This window comes from Egretta garzetta, unplaced genomic scaffold (genome assembly GCF_000687185.1).
Source record: "Egretta garzetta isolate BGI_Z169 unplaced genomic scaffold, ASM68718v1 scaffold30, whole genome shotgun sequence".
Taxonomy (NCBI): domain Eukaryota; kingdom Metazoa; phylum Chordata; class Aves; order Pelecaniformes; family Ardeidae; genus Egretta; species Egretta garzetta.
Window position 1 is genome coordinate 1,150,666 of NW_009258383.1, and position 10,481 is coordinate 1,161,146.

Below are 10,481 nucleotides of genomic sequence, written 5' to 3' on the forward strand. Positions count from 1 at the left end.
CCTGCTGGGTCATGCCTTCTCTGCGAAGCTTTTCTTCTGAGCATCTTTAACTTCCATTTAGAGACATTAATAAATAGCTCTGTTTTACAGAGGAATAACACTAGAAATAATGAAGCTGGACTTCCTAGGGGTTTGTGTTTCTTGGCTGATTACAAGTGCTGATTGAAGCTGTTCCCAACCACAGGAGATGACTCCTATAACATTTCTTCTCATGTCAACTTTTAGGACTTTTAAATGTATATAGTCACAGTATAGTCTTTAGTTTTTCGGGACTGTTCTGTGGGGTCTTCAGGTGCCTTTTTTTTCATGCAACATAAGAAAAACAGGATCCTTTCTCTTCCTGGTTATTTGTTTGAAATCAATCAGCACTAAAAAAATTAATCATAGAATGTTTTGGGTTGGAAGGGACCCCTAGAGGTCATCTAGTCCAACCCCCCTGCAGTGAGCAGGGACACCGCTAACTAGATCAGGTTGCTCAGAGCCCCATCCAACCTGGCCTCGAATGTTTCCAGAGATGGGGCCTCCACGAGGAACGCACATAAAATACTCACACTCACATACCTCTACATGATCAGAGAAATCTCACTTCTTACAGAAATCAGGCTAAAATAATGGACACCCTAAAAAAATTAATGATGTACACACACCCACATGCATGTATGTATCACCACAAAGAGAAGCAAACAAGTGAGAAATGACTCTTCAGTTGTGACCCTATGCTGTTCAGGTCTGTCGAAAGGCACAGAGGATGAGGCAGGGGATGCTATTTGGGATGCTTTTACTGACAGCCCATCAGTAGAATACACCAAGGCTGGAATTAGCTGGCATTGCACCAGCAACCAAACAAACCCAGACCTTCAGAGCGTGAAAAATGTAAGAGTTCAAGCCACATATTTATTATGAGCTCTAGGAGTATGTGATAAGCCTGATTCTCTTCCCATTTACACTAATGGAATTGTTGATTTTCAGTCAGCTTGCTTTTGGACTGGGTTGGCGCAAGCAGGAAGAAAACGAAGCCCAGTTGCTTCATAACACCTGTGATAACATCAAATGTGAGGTGGCTGCTGAGGTGCAGCGATGATGTCCTTGGCTGTCTTACACTCTTAGAAATCTGAGGAGTGGGAGGGAGAGTATGATGAAAGATTTAAGAAAAAGGAGCATGAATATGAAGTTTTCTTGCCAAAACAAATATATGTGGATTTGCAACATGTCTGGAACAGGGCCAAGGAGATTTCACATAAAGTTCATTAATCTGTGTGCTTGCTTACATAAGCCTATACACTAAAATGCTGTTATAAAACACTGTTTAAAGACATGTGATTTAACAGTGGATAATTTTATCAGCTCCTTTATTCACTTAATAGGAAGTACATTTAATGTATTTACTTGCTCCTTTTGGTTTCCTCCCTTTCTTTTGCATGGACTTGAACATTTTCCTCTCCTACTTGACTTCAGTCAGGTGGCATCTGTAGAGACATGCCTGCCTTCAGGACAAAATGAACACTGATATTTTCAGAAATAAATAAATTATATTCCTCACAAAAAAAAAAAAGTTTTAAATGCTGTTGCATTTTTTAGCAAAGAAAAATACTTATCATGCAGACCAGTTCTTTCTCAAGATGGAAGGAATTCCCATTCTTACTGAGCCAATGATTTTAGGAGTCTTTACACAACAACCTTAAGCTACAGGTTTCGAAAATTAACTGCTGAGAAGCCTGAATTTAAAAATGTGCTTTTAAAATAAGAAAAAAACAGAGATGACATTAATAAAAAAATTGAAGAACTTTTGAGGGCAGCGTCCTTACTGAGAAATGGAAAGAAGTAGTTATTTTCTTTTGCCCTAAGCTCTCTTTGAGTTCAGCTCAGGTTTTGCAGATGCCCGGGCTGCTGCTGGTAATTCCCTGGCCTGGCAAGCGGGGATGGGTGTGCGCAGCAGTGGGTCATTACCTCGGCCTCTAGCCCCGGCGGCGTTGGTACGAATGAAACCTCTGCCAGGGTCCTCCCTGTGAGCTACTGCTCCTGGAGCACAGCATTGCCACCGAGTTTCTTGCAGTGCAGCACAGGGTAGGCAGTGGTATCCTCTGCCACCGTCCACGGCGCAGGGGCGTAGGGAACCTTGCACAAGATTCTCTTTCAAATTTCTGCTCCCTGAGCCCTGTTATGCAGAGGCTGCCACCTTCAGAGAGAGGTCACCCTGGTTTCTGCCTTCAATTTGCTCCTGGGTCTTGGACAAGGCCACTGGGTATCTCCTGTTCCTACCCCTGTGAAATATGTGGGGTCAAGGCAGAAGTTACGCTCTTGGTTCTGCACGTCAAGACCATGCAATAAGCAAGAAGGGAGCACGCCAGGCCCTATCTGTGCAATTGGAATGAAGGAAAAGGTGGCTATTTGGGATATGATATGTAGCAGAGACAAATGAAAAGCTTATGTGTTCTTACTAAACTTAGCTGAAGAGGAAAGAGGAGGGTGCCAGGAGGTACAAAACAAAGTGTCATGCTGCTTTTGTAATTGCCTAATTGGACAAAATAATTCCCTCCTGCAGGGTGACCCTCTCTTGCGGCTCCAGCAAGGAAATGCAACACAAAATGAGGAACTGTGAATAAACCCATTGTCTTTATTGCATTACCATTTTATGCTATTATGATTATTGCATAATTACCCACTTGTTGTGAGTACTCATGTCTTTTTACATATTTCCTCCTCTCACAGTCCTTGTAGCATGGGACCACCCCAGAGAAATCCTTTGTCAAACATTCCTGTGCTCTAATGATGCCAGAAAGTGTTTTGCTCATTGGCAATCAACCTCTCCACTAAATTTCTTAGCACTTAAGGTTTGTTTGTCTAGAGGCCTACAGAAACTTGCTCACACAGTTGGTATCACTAGTGGCTTGGTGACAGGCAGTGGTAAACCACTGATCCCAGTCCTCAGGTGATGTAACTTGTCTGAGGTGGATTGCAGAGCCGCTTCCACCATCGATTGAGCAGTTTGTAGCAGATTATAATTGGCAAACTAACCTTTGAAGTGCCAAGTTATATGAAGCTCTGGTGCAGTTCAGGTTGCAGAATTCAAATGAAATTTATTAATATTCTCATTTTTATGGGATAGAACGCTGTTTATGGAAGTGTTTTTTCCTGCACATTCAGATTTGTCCTGGTGATGCTGCTGCACTTGGGAAAAGAACACAGAGGGAAATCACCCAGAGCTGAGAACCTGTCCTCACTCCTGATTTGATCTTAACCTGATGTTTTCCTAAGCAAGTAATGGGATATGCATCTCCCAGTGGAGGGTTTAGACCCAGCCTTGTCACTGAACCAAGGTGTGCCAGCGCAACACACAAAGCAGCTCAGCCAAGCGTGAGAGGAGCAGCCCTGAGCCAGGCACGCCACCACCACCCAAGTTAGAGCATTCCTCCGGTAATCCCACCTGGAGAGGGTCACCTCAATGGTTTAGTAAAGTAAAAAAAAAAAAAAAATCTTGACGCCTCCTTTGCAATTTTGTCTCCAGGGCTGTAGTCAGTCACTATGAGGTTGGGAGGCAGCTTTGTCAGGCCTCTAATTAATGCTTTTCCTGGCAGCTATTCCTGCTCCTCCTCCATTTCCAAGAAGCACCAATATAACCAGCTCCTGCCCGAGCTGCCACCCACTGCCCACTGGAGCTCCGCCGGAGCACCCTGCCCAAACCGTGGCAGCAGATAGGAGAGAGGTGTCCTCGGCAGCCCAGAAAATGCTCCATGAGGACCTTTGAGAGTGCACCCACTTCTCACAGCCCCATCTACGCCATAAAGTAAGTGAATTTACTGACTATTTCATTGGCTGTGCTCTCACCGAGGGGAATGCCTGTTGGAGAAACTTTGAAAAAGAAGAAAGTATGTGGGTCTAACCAGTGACGTCAAAAGAGGAAAAAGCACCCCAAATTTTTGTTTTAGAACATGCAGGGACAAAAAACTCCACATCTGAACGGCAATAAGCATCTGTAAAGGTGACATTCAAATACCTATCCCTATCTTTTCTTCCCCCAAACCAGCATTCAAAACCCAAAGTCTATATATATGTTAAATATAAATAAATATGCATATGTTAATATATATTTAAAATAAATGTTTGTTATATATATAAATATATATTTCTATAAATTATATGTTATATAGATAAATATATATATGTTAAAATGTAACGAGTAAAAATTAAGTCAAAATGCCAACATCTATAAAACGTCCCACAGAAAATAAAATGTTTAAAATGTTGCAGTTGTACTCTGCTAGCACTGTAACTAAGAACAGAATGGGAGAAATGGCTGGCTCAAAGTTACCAAATAAGCAGGTTTTAATAAAAATAGACTGGGAAGCAGTGAGGGAGGCCTTAAAATACGCAGATTTTAACTGCTCTCCCTGAAAGCCTCAGCTGCTGTCTGTATTTTTGAGGGACTGGATTTGTAGGGAGGAAAAGGTGGTCCTGAGTGCCCACTGTCCATGCTAGGCACATTGCTGGTTTTTTTTACTTTGGACTAGCTCTGGTCTGGTCTGGTCCTGTCAGCTTAATTGCCATCAGGGGTGGGATAGTTTTGGTTCAGCCAAGAGCAGCTGAGACTGCATGTCCCTAGCCTGCTCTGCGATGTGAAACACGGCACAGTACGTGGCGGAGGGCAGCACAGTCAGTTCCCAAGTGAGCACCTGCCCTGAAATAAAACGCTCGTGTAGGCAACACGCTTTGTTAGTAATTTCTCAACACCAAGTAGACCCCTTATTTGGTTATCATTTTGGCCTGTAACTAAGAGAAGTAATTTAAAAACTTGCCATCTGCCTAAAATTGTACAGATATGAAAAGTGCTTAATATGTTTGTATAAAGAAATTCCAATATGGAGGAAGAAAATACAGGGATGCTTCTTTTCTCAATGACTCTTGGAATATTTTGGTACGTACTTACAGTGCGACCATGCTACTCTAAATCATCACTATTAACAAATCTAGGAGCTTCAGGAAGGCCACATCTAAGAAAGAATTTACCTCTTCCACTAATTGCATCATTTTATAAAGTCTCAACAGTCTTGAAAAATTGGCCTATAGTCAGAGTGACAGTTTGTGTTGCAGATTTAGAAGGGATATGAAATTTTCCTATATCAAAGCTGAAGAACAGTTCTGACAGCTGCAAATGTTCTCTGGATTAATAATGTGGAGCTGGTATAAGACAATATTTAAAAAAAATCTTTCTTTCTGCAGCATGGAAGCCCCTTGCTTATAAAATATTAAACAGGATTAAAATTGGTATGCTGCTTGAACAGGAAGAGAAAACATGAAATCCACATATGAATCCAGAAGTGAAAAGAATCGTTAGTTCCAACTGTTATTAGTGATAACTTATGATTTACGGTAAATCAAACACCCTTGGAGTACCTGGACTTGCTACTAAAATTCAAATCAGAATTTCGTCTTTGCCTTAGCAAAGGAAATCCGCTTTCTAGCTTTATCATTTTAAACCCACTGACCAATCCTTATTTGCAGAAGCTCTCTCCACTTCTTTAACTATAGCAAACACCTCTGGAAGATTAAATAAACTTGTTATCTGCTATGTAAGCTCTCTGAATACCAATTGACTAATACAAAGTTCTGGTTTGTCCTAACTTTACAGATACAAATCCTTCCCTATGTCTCAGTGCTTCCTTACATCAGCTCTTAGTGACTAACACAGTGTATAATGTCAATACAAAACCAAGACACATGGCCTGGCTTTGTGGTTTTTTTGTCTAGCAGGGAGAAAGGTTGTGGTAAAATTTTGTCAGGAGACTTAAAAATTTAAGTTCAAGCCCACCTAAACTTCTCAGGTTAGGAGCTTAACCGTTCTGCTCCCAGTTCCCACCTGCAGAAGTGAGAGAAACCTGTGTCTCCTCTGGGTAAAACTCACCTGTGCACTCAACCTGCTGCAGTTCCCGTAGGCAAGCCGGTGCTTTCCCAGCTGGTGAGATGCCGTTTGTGGTGGAGCAAGAGAGACCTCAGGAGCTGCAGAGAGGTCCCATTACCTGGAGCAGAGTGCAGAAACCCCAGCAGCCTTGCTGGCATTTATCTAGTGGAAGCCAGGGCGAACGCACAGGGGAGGGCGAGATGAGGGGATGTTGCAAGCCTTGTCTGTCTGTGTGGGGTGAAAGCACTTCCCGTCAAAGTCCCAGGGAAAGTCCCAGCCCTCGTATTTACAGCTGAGGTGAAGCTGTGGTTGCTTTTGTCATGCTGGCAGTGACTTGCCCCTTGGCTATCCGCCAGAGCTAAGATTTGGCTGCGTTCCCCCACTCTTGGAAGACTAACCGGAGAACTGAAGAAGCCAAGAATGTTGCAGAAGCACAACAGCAACTATTTGCCTGGAAGGAGAGCTGGGATTTTTTTGTGTCACAGCTCTCCTGTGCTGTTGCAGCTGTGGGTAGGGAGAGTAAGAATGTCACATCGGGATGAAAGGAATTTGGCATGGGGATGGTTGAAAGTACCTGATCTCTGAGATTCTCTAGCTATTCTCGGCAGCTACAATGATCTTGTGGAGACAGAGATGGCAATGGATATGTATTGAGAAACGAGTCTTTAAGGGATAAGCCTCTGGGAGGTAGCTCTTGGTGTTACACATCTGTTTGGAATGGGTCACAGTTCAAAACAGATGCTTTGAGCGTGAAGAGATCACTGGACTGGATCATAGTCCAGATAGGAGAAAGGGTCTAAGAGAGTCCCACTAGCACTGAGATTTTATAGGTTTGGAAAATGAATTGAAGGGGATTTAAATAATATTGCACTCTAGATTTGCAAGCAATGTGTTCCAGTAAAGAGGAGGAAAGTAAAAGAAAAATATTTTTTACATCAGCTTGCCTTTAGGAGACTTACTGGAAACTAACTAGGAAAACACACTAAGAAAGAAAAGGCATAGGGCACAAAAAACATAGAGGTAATCTCTAAAAAAAAAAAAAAAAAGAAAGGACAAGAAGTATCATTCAGAACAATCTGTGACTGCCCTAGGACCAAAGAAACTATTCTTGACAGCTTGAGTTCTAGAAAAGGGATCAAATTGTGTTTGAGATTTAGGGCAGGAACAGCCCATGTCACTTGTGCACTGTGAGAAAGACATAAGCCAGTGTGATGCCTGAACCACTGGAAAAGACCCAGGAATTGAAAAAGGTGCTATCGCTTTGGAAGAGCTTGGGAAATTCAGCAAGGTGCACATAGCATGGGCAAAGTGAACGACCTGGCTCCAAATGTCTTGCAGGAGCAAAGAGCACCGAGGCAGTGGACGTATCTGGGGTTAACCAGTGTAGTATTCATTTTCCACTAACATGTTGCCAAAAATAGTGTTATTACACTTAAATTAAAACCTACAGGCAGTGGAAAGGAAGACAGTTGACTTGCAGAGCTTAAAACCACAAGGCTAGCCCTACAGAAGATCTATGAGAAATAAATGTACAAATTCATAATAGATGGAAAAAAAGGGCAAGTGCTATGCCCTTCAGAGCATCAAGGTGATCGAAGCATTTAGATCCTGTGTAAGAGCATGAGCAAAAAAGCTGAGAAATAATTTGAAGCCATTTCCCAGTGGATCAATACCTCATGAATATTAAAAAATGCAGGAAAGGGTTGAATTGTCCAACAATCCTCACACATATATGAGCTCTTCACATTGTAAGGCCATGCTTTAAGGAGGACCTGGATACACTCGTTGCTCTGGAATGACTGGAGGAACTGGCAGAGTAGTTCTTCAGAGTAGTTCTAGAAAAGATGGATGAAACCCCTTGTTTGTCTGTAGATAGACCTGAAGGACCAAAGCAGGTCTGTTACACTACTGAGGGGAGATATGGTCAGTGCCAAATACCTCTCTGTCCCTGATACATCACAGCGCTCCTGGTGGGTGTCCGTATTAGGAAAATGAAAAGAGGAGGCTTTTTGAACTTCCGTGAAACTTTTGTGAGCTGCACTGTTTTCTCAGATGTCTATTTAATCTATGCTTGGCACCTGAAGAAAAATGTGATAAATTTTTCATGCCTTTCAGGTTAGTAAGATTTATACAGATGACATTTAGATCTGATGAAAAACACTGGCTCGGAGCAGCCATGGAAAGAAACTGTGCTTCTGGGCTGAAGCTGGACAAATAACACTGTAAATGGCATGTAACACAAATCATAACATACCTGAAGAAAAGTTAGCACAAATCCCAAGTAAATCACTGGAAAATATTCAGCAATTTGTATTCTCCAACAATATTTGGGTGCTGAATTGTAAAGAGAAATATGTATCTAATATAGCTTCTGAGAGTGCCGTCACAATGATCTCACATGTAATTATTGAAAAAATTGAGACATAGAAGGAATTAATCAGACATTTTGAACCTGAGAGTAAATAATCTGTGGAGGATTTTGGGGCATGTTGTTGATGTAGTCCTTTTAAACAGTGTGGAAAAAAACAAATTATTGCAGTAGTTTATGAGTTAACAAAACTTAGGTATACTCAGAGGAAAAAAAAGAAGATTTAATCTTAGTCATGGAAATAAACAAACCCATACATTTTTATTTACTGAAGGCCAGTGCTGTTTGAAACTGATTATAAATCATAAGGAATTACCAAACAGAGCCTGACCAATGGTTATTTTTCATTATTTTTCAGTTATGGAGTATGACTTGCAGCTTCAATATAACCTTGAAATCGCAAGCAGGATTTCCAGAACATTTGACAATGGAACCAAATCCAGAGAGATATTTGTACATCACTCTTACTGCAACAATAGTTACTGAGGCTGAGCTGCTTCAGAAAGCAATTCGTATCATGAATGCAAGATTAAATTTAGCCTGAAAACATGAGAGTGGTGAACTTGACAGTACTACTGGGAAAGATCTTCCAAAGCATACGTGCAGATGATTTCAGGATTCAAATGTATAAGGAAAAGGCCAGGGACATCTTGTACATGAGTCTCAGCTGAGCAATTGTATTTAGAAAGAGAATAAGGTGTATCCTATGTAGTGTGGCCATGGTGAAGGCTGTATCTAGCGAGTTTACAGAAAAACAGGAAAAAAACCTGAATGGTGAGAGGATGTGCTTATTTGCACTTCCTGTGTGTGTTCCAAACCATTATTCTCCCTTTCCTGAGATAACCCTACTATCTATTACTATTTGCCCCGACAAGAAGACTCCAGAAGACCGTAGCGTGTGTCAAGTTTATTTTTGTTGACCTAGCATACCTGACAATAGGCAACTGTTCAGCAAACACAAGCTTAAGCAGGGAATTATGCTTTTAGAGAGGTTTTGTCCAGTCCCTCTTCCTCAGTCCAATAAAGCAATGGAAAAAGGAGTCAAAATACCATACAGAAATACAGAGGCAGTAGATGTCCTCTGGGGCCCTGGGAGCTGCTGGTGCTTCGTGAGCTGGGCGACGTTGAGGTGGGAAAACTGGCCCCAGCGTGGAATGAGCCCCTGGCCAGGGCGTCGCAGCCATCGCAGAGGCAGGCGGGGCTGCTCTGTCCTTGCCCTTCAGGCAAGGGCTCTGGAAATCGGCCTGTTAGTCCTGTCCCTGCCGTGGTCCTGCCGCAGCAGGCCTGCGCCCTGCCGTCACACTGGCCAGGCTCAGGAGGGGAGCACGGGGCTGCTTCTGGAGGGGTTGCACAGGCCCAGGGTTGGCCTCCAGCTCCTCCTTGGCCCTGCAGGAGGAAGGGCAGGGCCGCCGGTCTGGGGCCAAGCCTCCTTCCTGCAGGCCCCGCAGCACTCTTCCCGGAGCCTGACACGGGGAGTGCCGACCTGCTCTTTCCTCCATCACCACCAAGGGCTTTGCTGTGACTGCAACCCTCTACCGTCCCCTGCAGTAATCTGCCTTCGGGAGACTTCTCTGGGCTTCTCCCAGGATGTCCTCCAGACCTGGGGTGGGAAGCAACCAGGAGCCCTGAAGCTGCCAAGAGTCAGGAGCTCCTCCTGCGCAGCCTCCCCTCCGGCACAGTCTCCCCTCCTGCGCAGCCTCCACCTCCGTGTGCAGGTGGCAGCTCCCTGTGGTCCCTCCTCTGGCTCCCCCAGTACTTCTCACACTTTCTGGCTCCACTCCTCCTCTTGCCTCTCCATTTTTGCCTCACCCATCCAAAAGTCCAGTAAATTACAGGACCTTCTTGCTGGCCTCCTCCTGGCCGCTCTGTCCATCTCTGCCACCAGAAAGGTGAAGCGCAAGAGAGGGGATGCTGTGTCTGCAGGGCTTGCCAACTCCTAGATGGCCAACAGCCCCAGCAGCCTTCTGGGAGCGGTGTGGTCTGCTCTGCGCCCCCGCTCTGGGTCCTTGTGATACATTTTGAGCTCTCAACCCTCACACTTCACCCTTCCCTTTTTTCTTTTTTTTCCATTTGTTGTCTCCTGTCATCACTTGCTTGTGCTCCTTTTTTTAGGGGAAAAAAAAAAGAGCAGTGGTGTTACAAAACTACATGTTGTTTGTGGGAGGTTGTTTCCCCAGGCTCAGAGATATTGTGGAAGAAGAGATGACAACCTTCTAA

The 10,481-nt window shown here is 43.6% G+C and overlaps 1 protein-coding gene across 1 annotated transcript in view; it reads right to left on the bottom strand.

Annotated features, from left to right (window-relative positions):
- The window catches only part of STEAP4 (STEAP4 metalloreductase), a 19,432-nt gene extending 13,336 nt beyond the window's left edge, over positions 1-6,096 (bottom strand). The window contains exon 1 of the mRNA XM_009641647.2: positions 5,900-6,096. The gene's annotated coding sequence lies outside the window, so the exon portion shown is untranslated. The remainder of the gene's footprint in view (positions 1-5,899) is intronic.
- Positions 6,097-10,481: the final 4,385 nt, after the last annotated feature.